We start from the raw sequence: 13349 nt of genomic DNA on the forward strand, positions 1-13349 counted from the left end.
CTGGGAACCCCAACAGACTGAGAGTCCAGAGAACCCCAACAGACTGAGAGATCTGGAAATCCCAACAGACTGAGAGATCTGGGAACCCCAACAGACTGAGATACAGGGGAATTCTTAGAGACCTGGGAACCCCAACAGACTGAGAGATCTGGGAACCCCAACAGACTGACATACCAGGGAATCCTGAGAGACCTGGGAACCTCAACAGACTGAGATAAAGGAGTATCCTGAGAGATATAGGAACCCCAACAGACTGACAGACCTGCAAACACCAACAGACTGAGAGACCTGGGAACCCAACAGACTGAGAGACCTGGGAACTCCAACTGACTGAGAAACCTGCGAACCCCAACAGACTGGGAGATCTGGGAACCCCAGCAGACTGAGAGATCTGGGAACACCAACAGACTGAGAGACCGGGGAACCCCAACAGACTGAGAGATCTGGAAATCCCAACACACGGGGAAATCTGGGAACCCCAGCAGACTGAGAGTCCAGAGAACCCCAACAGACTGAGAGATCTGGAAATCCCAACAGACTGAGAGATCTGGGAACCCCAACAGACTGAGATACAGGGGAATTCTTAGAGACCTGAAAACCCCAACAGACTGAGAGATCTGGGAACCCCAACAGACTGACATACCAGGGAATCCTGAGAGACCTGGGAACCTCAACAGACTGAGATAAAGGAGTATCCTGAGAGATATAGGAACCCCAACAGACTGACAGACCTGCAAACACCAACAGACTGAGAGACCTGGGAACCCAACAGACTGAGAGACCTGGGAACTCCAACTGACTGAGAAACCTGCGAACCCCAACAGACTGGGAGATCTGGGAACCCCAGCAGACTGAGAGATCTGGGAACACCAACAGACTGAGAGACCGGGGAACCCCAACAGACTGAGAGATCTGGAAATCCCAACACACGGGGAAATCTGGGAACCCCAACAGACTGAGAGTCCAGGGAACCCCAACAGACTGAGAGATCTGGAAATCCCAACAGACTGAGAGATCTGGGAACCCCAAGAGACTGAGATACAGGGGAATTCTGAGAGACCTGGGAACCCCAACAGACTGAGAGATCTGGGAACCCCAACAGACTGACATACCAGGGAATCCTGAGAGACCTGGGAACCTCAAGAGACTGAGATAAAGGAGTATCCTGAGAGACCTAGGAACCCCAACAGACTGACAGACCTGCAAACACCAACAGACTGAGAGACCTGGGAACCCAACAGACTGAGAGATCTGGAAATCCCAACACACTGAGAGACCTGGGAACCCCAACAGACTGAGAGATCTGGGAACCCCAACAGACTGACATACCAGGGAATCCTGAGACACCTGGGAACCTCAACAGACTGAGATAAAGGAGTATCCTGAGAGACCTGGGAATCCCAACAGACTGAGAGGCCTGCGAACACCAACAGACTGAGAGACGTGGGAATCCTGAGAGACCAGGGAACCCCAACAGACTGAGGGACCTGGGAACCCCAACAGACTGACAGATCTGGGAATCCTGAGAGACCTGGGAACCCCAACAGACTGAGAGACCTGGGAACCACAACAGACTGACAGATCTGGGAATCCTGAGAGACCTGGGAACCCAAACAGCCTGCGAGACCTGGGAACACTAACAGACCGACGGACATGCAAACCTCAACAGACTGAGAGACCTGGGAACACCAACAGACTGAGAGATCTGGGAACTGCAACAGACTGAGAGATCTGGGAATCCTGAGAGACCTGTGAACCCCAACAGACTGAGAGATCTGGGAACACCAACAGACTGAGAGATCTGGAAATCCCAACACACTGAAAAATCTGGGAACCCCAACAGACAGAGAGATCTGGGAACCCCAACAGACTGAGAGATCTGGAAATCCCAACACACTGAGAAATCTGGGAACCCCAACAGACAGAGAGACAAGTGAACCCCAACAGACTGAGAGATATGGAAATCCCAACAGACTGAGCGATCTGGGAACCCCAGCAGACTAAGATATAGGGGAATCCTGAGAGACCTGGGAACCCCAACAGACTGAGATATCTAGAAATCCCAACAGACTGAGAGATCTGGGAACAGGAACAGACTGAGATACAGGGGTATCCTGAGAGACATGGGAACACCAACATACTGAGGGATCTGGGAACCCCAACAGACTGAGATACCGGGGAATCCTGAGAGATCTGGGAACCTCAACAGACTGAGATACAGGAGAATCCTGAGAGACCTGGGAATCCCAACGGACTGAGAGACTGCAAACCCCAACAGACTGAGAGACCTACGAATCCTGAGAGACCTAGGAACCCCAACAGACTGACAGACCTGCAAACACCAACAGACTGAGAGACCTGGGAACCCAACAGACTGAGAGGCCGGGGAACCCCAACAGACTGAGAGAACTGCGAACCCCAACAGACTGAGAGCCCTGGGAACTCCAACAGACTGAGATACCAGGGAATCCTGAGAGACCTGGGAACCCCAACAGACTGAGAGATCTGGGAACTCCAACAGACTGAGATACCAGGGAATCCTGAGAGACCTGGGAACCTCAACAGACTGAGATAAAGGAGTATCCTGAGAGAACTGGGAATCCCAACAGACTGAGAGACCTGCGAACCCCAACAGACTGAGAGACGTGGGAATCCTGAGAGACCAGGGAACCCCAACAGACTGAGAGATCTGGGAACCCCGAGAGACTGAGAGATCTGGGACCCCAACAGACTGAGAGACCGGGGAACCCCAACAGACTGAGAGATCTGGGAACCACAACACACAGTGAGACCTGCGAACCCCGACAGACTGAGAGATGTGGGAATCCTGAGAGACCTGGGAACCCCAACAGACTGACAGACCTGAGAATCCTGAGAGACCTCGGAACCCCAACAGACTGAGATACCGGGGAATCCTGAGAGATCTGGGAACCTCAACAGACTGAGATACAGGAGAATCCTGAGAGACCTGGGAATCCCAACAGATTGAGAGACTGCAAACCCCAACAGACTGAGAGACCGGGGAACCCCGACAGACTGAGAGACCTGGGAACACCAACGGACTGAGAGATCTGGGAACCGCAACAGACTGAGAGATCTGGGAATCCCAACACACTGAGAGACCTGGGAACTCCAACTGACTGAGAAACCTGCGAACCCCAAAAGACTGGGAGATCTGGGAACCCCAGCAGACTGAGAGATCTGGGAACACCAACAGACTGAGAGACCGGGGAACCCCAACAGACTGAGAGATCTGGAAATCCCAACACACGGGGAAATCTGGGAACACCAACAGACTGAGAGTCCAGGGAACCCCAACAGACTGAGAGATCTGGAAATCCCAACAGACTGAGAGATCTGGGAACCCCAACAGACTGAGATACAGGGGAATTCTGAGAGACCTGGGAACCCCAACAGACTGAGAGATCTGGGAACCCCAACAGACTGACATACCAGGGAATCCTGAGAGACCTGGGAACCTCAACAGACTGAGATAAAGGAGTATCCTGAGAGTCCTGGGAATCCCAACAGACTGAGAGGCCTGCAAACACCAACAGACTGAGAGACCTGGGAACCCAACAGACTGAGAGACCTGGGAACTCCAACTGACTGAGAAACCTGCGAACCCCAACAGACTGGGAGATCTGGGAACCCCAGCAGACTGAGAGATCTGGGAACACCAACAGACTGAGAGACCGGGGAACCCCAACAGACTGAGAGATCTGGAAATCCCAACACACGGGGAAATCTGGGAACCCCAACAGACTGAGAGTCCAGGGAACCCCAACAGACTGAGAGATCTGGAAATCCCAACAGACTGAGAGATCTGGGAACCCCAACAGACTGAGATACAGGGGAATTCTGAGAGACCTGCGAACCCCAACAGACTGAGAGATCTGGGAACCCCAACAGACTGACATACCAGGGAATCCTGAGAGACCTGGGAACCTCAACAGACTGAGATAAAGGAGTATCCTGAGAGACCTGGGAATCCCAACAGACTGAGAGGCCTGCGAACACCAACAGACTGAGAGACGTGGGAATCCTGAGAGACCAGGGAACCCCAACAGACTGAGGGACCTGGGAACCCCAACAGACTGACAGATCTGGGAATCCTGAGAGACCTGGGAACCCCAACAGACTGAGAGACCTGGGAACCACAACAGACTGACAGATCTGGGAATCCTGAGAGACCTGGGAACCCAAACAGCCTGCGAGACCTGGGAACACTAACAGACCGACGGACATGCAAACCTCAACAGACTGAGAGACCTGGGAACACCAACAGACTGAGAGATCTGGGAACTGCAACAGACTGAGAGATCTGGGAATCCTGAGAGACCTGTGAACCCCAACAGACTGAGAGATCTGGGAACACCAACAGACTGAGAGATCTGGAAATCCCAACACACTGAAAAATCTGGGAACCCCAACAGACAGAGAGATCTGGGAACCCCAACAGACTGAGAGATCTGGAAATCCCAACACACTGAGAAATCTGGGAACCCCAACAGACAGAGAGACAAGTGAACCCCAACAGGCTGAGAGATATGGAAATCCCAACAGACTGAGCGATCTGGGAACCCCAGCAGACTAAGATATAGGGGAATCCTGAGAGACCTGGGAACCCCAACAGACTGAGATATCTAGAAATCCCAACAGACTGAGAGATCTGGGAACAGGAACAGACTGAGATACAGGGGTATCCTGAGAGACATGGGAACACCAACATACTGAGGGATCTGGGAACCCCAACAGACTGAGATACCGGGGAATCCTGAGAGATCTGGGAACCTCAACAGACTGAGATACAGGAGAATCCTGAGAGACCTGGGAATCCCAACGGACTGAGAGACTGCAAACCCCAACAGACTGAGAGACCTACGAATCCTGAGAGACCTAGGAACCCCAACAGACTGACAGACCTGCAAACACCAACAGACTGAGAGACCTGGGAACCCAACAGACTGAGAGGCCGGGGAACCCCAACAGACTGAGAGAACTGCGAACCCCAACAGACTGAGAGCCCTGGGAACTCAAAAAGACTGAGGGATCTGGGAACCCCAGCAGACTGAGAGATCTGGGAATCCTGAGAGACCTGGGAACCCCAACAGACTGAGAGATCTGGGAACCCCAACAGACTGGGAGATCTGGGAACCCCAGCAGACTGAGAAATCTGGGAACACCAACAGACTGGGAGACCGGGGAACCCCAACAGACTGTGAGATCTGGAAATCCCAACAGACTGAGAGCTCTGGGAAACCCAACAGACTGAGATACAGGGGAATCCAGAGAGACCTGGGAACCCCAACAGACTGAGAGATCTGGGAACTCCAACAGACTGAGATACCAGGGAATCCTGAGAGACCTGGGAACCTCAACAGACTGAGATAAAGGAGTATCCTGAGAGAACTGGGAATCCGAACAGACTGAGAGACCTGCGAACCCCAACAGACTGAGAGACGTGGGAATCCTGAGAGACCAGGGAACCCCAACAGACTGAGAGATCTGGGAACCCCGAGAGACTGAGAGATCTGGGACCCCAACAGACTGAGAGACCGGGGAACCCCAACAGACTGAGAGATCTGGGAACCACAACACACAGTGAGACCTGCGAACCCCGACAGACTGAGAGATGTGGGAATCCTGAGAGACCTGGGAACCCCAACAGACTGACAGACCTGAGAATCCTGAGAGACCTGGGAACCCCAACAGACTGAGATACCGGGGAATCCTGAGAGATCTGGGAACCTCAACAGACTGAGATACAGGAGAATCCTGAGAGACCTGGGAATCCCAACAGATTGAGAGACTGCAAACCCCAACAGACTAAGAGACCGGGGAACCCCGACAGACTGAGAGACCTGGGAACACCAACGGACTGAGAGATCTGGGAACCGCAACAGACTGAGAGATCTGGGAATCCCAACACACTGAGAGACCTGGGAACTCCAACTGACTGAGAAACCTGCGAACCCCAAAAGACTGGGAGATCTGGGAACCCCAGCAGACTGAGAGATCTGGGAACACCAACAGACTGAGAGACCGGGGAACCCCAACAGACTGAGAAATCTGGAAATCCCAACACACGGGGAAATCTGGGAACCCCAACAGACTGAGAGTCCAGGGAACCCCAACAGACTGAGAGATCTGGAAATCCCAACAGACTGAGAGATCTGGGAACCCCAACAGACTGACATACCAGGGAATCCTGAGAGACCTGGGAACCTCAACAGACTGAGATAAAGGAGTATCCTGAGAGACCTGGGAATCCCAACAGACTGAGAGGCCTGCGAACACCAACAGACTGAGAGACGTGGGAATCCTGAGAGACCAGGGAACCCCAACAGACTGAGGGACCTGGGAACCCCAACAGACTGACAGATCTGGGAATCCTGAGAGACCTGGGAACCCCAACAGACTGAGAGACCTGGGAACCACAACAGACTGACAGATCTGGGAATCCTGAGAGACCTGGGAACCCAAACAGCCTGCGAGACCTGGGAACACTAACAGACCGACGGACATGCAAACCTCAACAGACTGAGAGACCTGGGAACACCAACAGACTGAGAGATCTGGGAACTGCAACAGACTGAGAGATCTGGGAATCCTGAGAGACCTGTGAACCCCAACAGACTGAGAGATCTGGGAACACCAACAGACTGAGAGATCTGGAAATCCCAACACACTGAAAAATCTGGGAACCCCAACAGACAGAGAGATCTGGGAACCCCAACAGACTGAGAGATCTGGAAATCCCAACACACTGAGAAATCTGGGAACCCCAACAGACAGAGAGACAAGTGAACCCCAACAGGCTGAGAGATATGGAAATCCCAACAGACTGAGCGATCTGGGAACCCCAGCAGACTAAGATATAGGGGAATCCTGAGAGACCTGGGAACCCCAACAGACTGAGATATCTAGAAATCCCAACAGACTGAGAGATCTGGGAACAGGAACAGACTGAGATACAGGGGTATCCTGAGAGACATGGGAACACCAACATACTGAGGGATCTGGGAACCCCAACAGACTGAGATACCGGGGAATCCTGAGAGATCTGGGAACCTCAACAGACTGAGATACAGGAGAATCCTGAGAGACCTGGGAATCCCAACAGATTGAGAGACTGCAAACCCCAACAGACTGAGAGACCGGGGAACCCCGACAGACTGAGAGACCTGGGAACACCAACGGACTGAGAGATCTGGGAACCGCAACAGACTGAGAGATCTGGGAATCCCAACACACTGAGAGACCTGGGAACTCCAACTGACTGAGAAACCTGCGAACCCCAAAAGACTGGGAGATCTGGGAACCCCAGCAGACTGAGAGATCTGGGAACACCAACAGACTGAGAGACCGGGGAACCCCAACAGACTGAGAGATCTGGAAATCCCAACACACGGGGAAATCTGGGAACACCAACAGACTGAGAGTCCAGGGAACCCCAACAGACTGAGAGATCTGGAAATCCCAACAGACTGAGAGATCTGGGAACCCCAACAGACTGAGATACAGGGGAATTCTGAGAGACCTGGGAACCCCAACAGACTGAGAGATCTGGGAACCCCAACAGACTGACATACCAGGGAATCCTGAGAGACCTGGGAACCTCAACAGACTGAGATAAAGGAGTATCCTGAGAGTCCTGGGAATCCCAACAGACTGAGAGGCCTGCAAACACCAACAGACTGAGAGACCTGGGAACCCAACAGACTGAGAGACCTGGGAACTCCAACTGACTGAGAAACCTGCGAACCCCAACAGACTGGGAGATCTGGGAACCCCAGCAGACTGAGAGATCTGGGAACACCAACAGACTGAGAGACCGGGGAACCCCAACAGACTGAGAGATCTGGAAATCCCAACACACGGGGAAATCTGGGAACCCCAACAGACTGAGAGTCCAGGGAACCCCAACAGACTGAGAGATCTGGAAATCCCAACAGACTGAGAGATCTGGGAACCCCAACAGACTGAGATACAGGGGAATTCTGAGAGACCTGCGAACCCCAACAGACTGAGAGATCTGGGAACCCCAACAGACTGACATACCAGGGAATCCTGAGAGACCTGGGAACCTCAACAGACTGAGATAAAGGAGTATCCTGAGAGACCTGGGAATCCCAACAGACTGAGAGGCCTGCGAACACCAACAGACTGAGAGACGTGGGAATCCTGAGAGACCAGGGAACCCCAACAGACTGAGGGACCTGGGAACCCCAACAGACTGACAGATCTGGGAATCCTGAGAGACCTGGGAACCCCAACAGACTGAGAGACCTGGGAACCACAACAGACTGACAGATCTGGGAATCCTGAGAGACCTGGGAACCCAAACAGCCTGCGAGACCTGGGAACACTAACAGACCGACGGACATGCAAACCTCAACAGACTGAGAGACCTGGGAACACCAACAGACTGAGAGATCTGGGAACTGCAACAGACTGAGAGATCTGGGAATCCTGAGAGACCTGTGAACCCCAACAGACTGAGAGATCTGGGAACACCAACAGACTGAGAGATCTGGAAATCCCAACACACTGAAAAATCTGGGAACCCCAACAGACAGAGAGATCTGGGAACCCCAACAGACTGAGAGATCTGGAAATCCCAACACACTGAGAAATCTGGGAACCCCAACAGACAGAGAGACAAGTGAACCCCAACAGGCTGAGAGATATGGAAATCCCAACAGACTGAGCGATCTGGGAACCCCAGCAGACTAAGATATAGGGGAATCCTGAGAGACCTGGGAACCCCAACAGACTGAGATATCTAGAAATCCCAACAGACTGAGAGATCTGGGAACAGGAACAGACTGAGATACAGGGGTATCCTGAGAGACATGGGAACACCAACATACTGAGGGATCTGGGAACCCCAACAGACTGAGATACCGGGGAATCCTGAGAGATCTGGGAACCTCAACAGACTGAGATACAGGAGAATCCTGAGAGACCTGGGAATCCCAACGGACTGAGAGACTGCAAACCCCAACAGACTGAGAGACCTACGAATCCTGAGAGACCTAGGAACCCCAACAGACTGACAGACCTGCAAACACCAACAGACTGAGAGACCTGGGAACCCAACAGACTGAGAGGCCGGGGAACCCCAACAGACTGAGAGAACTGCGAACCCCAACAGACTGAGAGCCCTGGGAACTCAAAAAGACTGAGGGATCTGGGAACCCCAGCAGACTGAGAGATCTGGGAATCCTGAGAGACCTGGGAACCCCAACAGACTGAGAGATCTGGGAACCCCAACAGACTGGGAGATCTGGGAACCCCAGCAGACTGAGAAATCTGGGAACACCAACAGACTGGGAGACCGGGGAACCCCAACAGACTGTGAGATCTGGAAATCCCAACAGACTGAGAGCTCTGGGAAACCCAACAGACTGAGATACAGGGGAATCCAGAGAGACCTGGGAACCCCAACAGACTGAGAGATCTGGGAACTCCAACAGACTGAGATACCAGGGAATCCTGAGAGACCTGGGAACCTCAACAGACTGAGATAAAGGAGTATCCTGAGAGAACTGGGAATCCGAACAGACTGAGAGACCTGCGAACCCCAACAGACTGAGAGACGTGGGAATCCTGAGAGACCAGGGAACCCCAACAGACTGAGAGATCTGGGAACCCCGAGAGACTGAGAGATCTGGGACCCCAACAGACTGAGAGACCGGGGAACCCCAACAGACTGAGAGATCTGGGAACCACAACACACAGTGAGACCTGCGAACCCCGACAGACTGAGAGATGTGGGAATCCTGAGAGACCTGGGAACCCCAACAGACTGACAGACCTGAGAATCCTGAGAGACCTGGGAACCCCAACAGACTGAGATACCGGGGAATCCTGAGAGATCTGGGAACCTCAACAGACTGAGATACAGGAGAATCCTGAGAGACCTGGGAATCCCAACAGATTGAGAGACTGCAAACCCCAACAGACTAAGAGACCGGGGAACCCCGACAGACTGAGAGACCTGGGAACACCAACGGACTGAGAGATCTGGGAACCGCAACAGACTGAGAGATCTGGGAATCCCAACACACTGAGAGACCTGGGAACTCCAACTGACTGAGAAACCTGCGAACCCCAAAAGACTGGGAGATCTGGGAACCCCAGCAGACTGAGAGATCTGGGAACACCAACAGACTGAGAGACCGGGGAACCCCAACAGACTGAGAAATCTGGAAATCCCAACACACGGGGAAATCTGGGAACCCCAACAGACTGAGAGTCCAGGGAACCCCAACAGACTGAGAGATCTGGAAATCCCAACAGACTGAGAGATCTGGGAACCCCAACAGACTGACATACCAGGGAATCCTGAGAGACCTGGGAACCTCAACAGACTGAGATAAAGGAGTATCCTGAGAGACCTGGGAATCCCAACAGACTGAGAGGCCTGCGAACACCAACAGACTGAGAGACGTGGGAATCCTGAGAGACCAGGGAACCCCAACAGACTGAGGGACCTGGGAACCCCAACAGACTGACAGATCTGGGAATCCTGAGAGACCTGGGAACCCCAACAGACTGAGAGACCTGGGAACCACAACAGACTGACAGATCTGGGAATCCTGAGAGACCTGGGAACCCAAACAGCCTGCGAGACCTGGGAACACTAACAGACCGACGGACATGCAAACCTCAACAGACTGAGAGACCTGGGAACACCAACAGACTGAGAGATCTGGGAACTGCAACAGACTGAGAGATCTGGGAATCCTGAGAGACCTGTGAACCCCAACAGACTGAGAGATCTGGGAACACCAACAGACTGAGAGATCTGGAAATCCCAACACACTGAAAAATCTGGGAACCCCAACAGACAGAGAGATCTGGGAACCCCAACAGACTGAGAGATCTGGAAATCCCAACACACTGAGAAATCTGGGAACCCCAACAGACAGAGAGACAAGTGAACCCCAACAGGCTGAGAGATATGGAAATCCCAACAGACTGAGCGATCTGGGAACCCCAGCAGACTAAGATATAGGGGAATCCTGAGAGACCTGGGAACCCCAACAGACTGAGATATCTAGAAATCCCAACAGACTGAGAGATCTGGGAACAGGAACAGACTGAGATACAGGGGTATCCTGAGAGACATGGGAACACCAACATACTGAGGGATCTGGGAACCCCAACAGACTGAGATACCGGGGAATCCTGAGAGATCTGGGAACCTCAACAGACTGAGATACAGGAGAATCCTGAGAGACCTGGGAATCCCAACGGACTGAGAGACTGCAAACCCCAACAGACTGAGAGACCTACGAATCCTGAGAGACCTAGGAACCCCAACAGACTGACAGACCTGCAAACACCAACAGACTGAGAGAGCTGGGAACCCAACAGACTGAGAGGCCGGGGAACCCCAACAGACTGAGAGAACTGCGAACCCCAACAGACTGAGAGCCCTGGGAACTCAAAAAGACTGAGGGATCTGGGAACCCCAGCAGACTGAGAGATCTGGGAATCCTGAGAGACCTGGGAACCCCAACAGACTGAGAGATCTGGGAACCCCAACAGACTGGGAGATCTGGGAACCCCAGCAGACTGAGAAATCTGGGAACACCAACAGACTGGGAGACCGGGGAACCCCAACAGACTGTGAGATCTGGAAATCCCAACAGACTGAGAGCTCTGGGAAACCCAACAGACTGAGATACAGGGGAATCCAGAGAGACCTGGGAACCCCAACAGACTGAGAGATCTGGGAACTCCAACAGACTGAGATACCAGGGAATCCTGAGAGACCTGGGAACCTCAACAGACTGAGATAAAGGAGTATCCTGAGAGAACTGGGAATCCGAACAGACTGAGAGACCTGCGAACCCCAACAGACTGAGAGACGTGGGAATCCTGAGAGACCAGGGAACCCCAACAGACTGAGAGATCTGGGAACCCCGAGAGACTGAGAGATCTGGGACCCCAACAGACTGAGAGACCGGGGAACCCCAACAGACTGAGAGATCTGGGAACCACAACACACAGTGAGACCTGCGAACCCCGACAGACTGAGAGATGTGGGAATCCTGAGAGACCTGGGAACCCCAACAGACTGACAGACCTGAGAATCCTGAGAGACCTGGGAACCCCAACAGACTGAGATACCGGGGAATCCTGAGAGATCTGGGAACCTCAACAGACTGAGATACAGGAGAATCCTGAGAGACCTGGGAATCCCAACAGATTGAGAGACTGCAAACCCCAACAGACTAAGAGACCGGGGAACCCCGACAGACTGAGAGACCTGGGAACACCAACGGACTGAGAGATCTGGGAACCGCAACAGACTGAGAGATCTGGGAATCCCAACACACTGAGAGACCTGGGAACTCCAACTGACTGAGAAACCTGCGAACCCCAAAAGACTGGGAGATCTGGGAACCCCAGCAGACTGAGAGATCTGGGAACACCAACAGACTGAGAGACCGGGGAACCCCAACAGACTGAGAAATCTGGAAATCCCAACACACGGGGAAATCTGGGAACCCCAACAGACTGAGAGTCCAGGGAACCCCAACAGACTGAGAGATCTGGAAATCCCAACAGACTGAGAGATCTGGGAACCCCAACAGACTGACATACCAGGGAATCCTGAGAGACCTGGGAACCTCAAGAGACTGAGATAAAGGAGTATCCTGAGAGACCTGGGAATCCCAACAGACTGAGAGGCCTGCGAACACCAACAGACTGAGAGACGTGGGAATCCTGAGAGACCAGGGAACCCCAACAGACTGAGGGACCTGGGAACCCCAACAGACTGACAGATCTGGGAATCCTGAGAGACCTGGGAACCCCAACAGACTGAGAGACCTGGGAACCACAACAGACTGACAGATCTGGGAATCCTGAGAGACCTGGGAACCCAAACAGCCTGCGAGACCTGGGAACACTAACAGACCAACGGACATGCAAACCCCAACAGACTGACAGACCTGGGAATCCTGAGAGAACTGGGAACCCCAACAGACTGAGATATCTAGAAATCCCAACAGACTGAGAGATCTGGGAACAGGAACAGACTGAGATACAGGGGTATCCTGAGAGACATGGGAACACCAACATACTGAGGGATCTGGGAACCCCAACAGACTGAGATACCGGGGAATCCTGAGAGATCTGGGAACCTCAACAGACTGAGATACAGGAGAATCCTGAGAGACCTGGGAATCCCAACGGACTGAGAGACTGCAAACCCCAACAGACTGAGAGACCTACGAATCCTGAGAGACCTAGGAACCCCAACAGACTGACAGACCTACAAACACCAACAGACTGAGAGACCTGGGAACCCAACAGACTGAGAGGCC

The sequence above is a fragment of the Hemitrygon akajei genome, chromosome 1 (assembly GCF_048418815.1).
Source record: "Hemitrygon akajei chromosome 1, sHemAka1.3, whole genome shotgun sequence".
NCBI classification, from domain to species: domain Eukaryota; kingdom Metazoa; phylum Chordata; class Chondrichthyes; order Myliobatiformes; family Dasyatidae; genus Hemitrygon; species Hemitrygon akajei.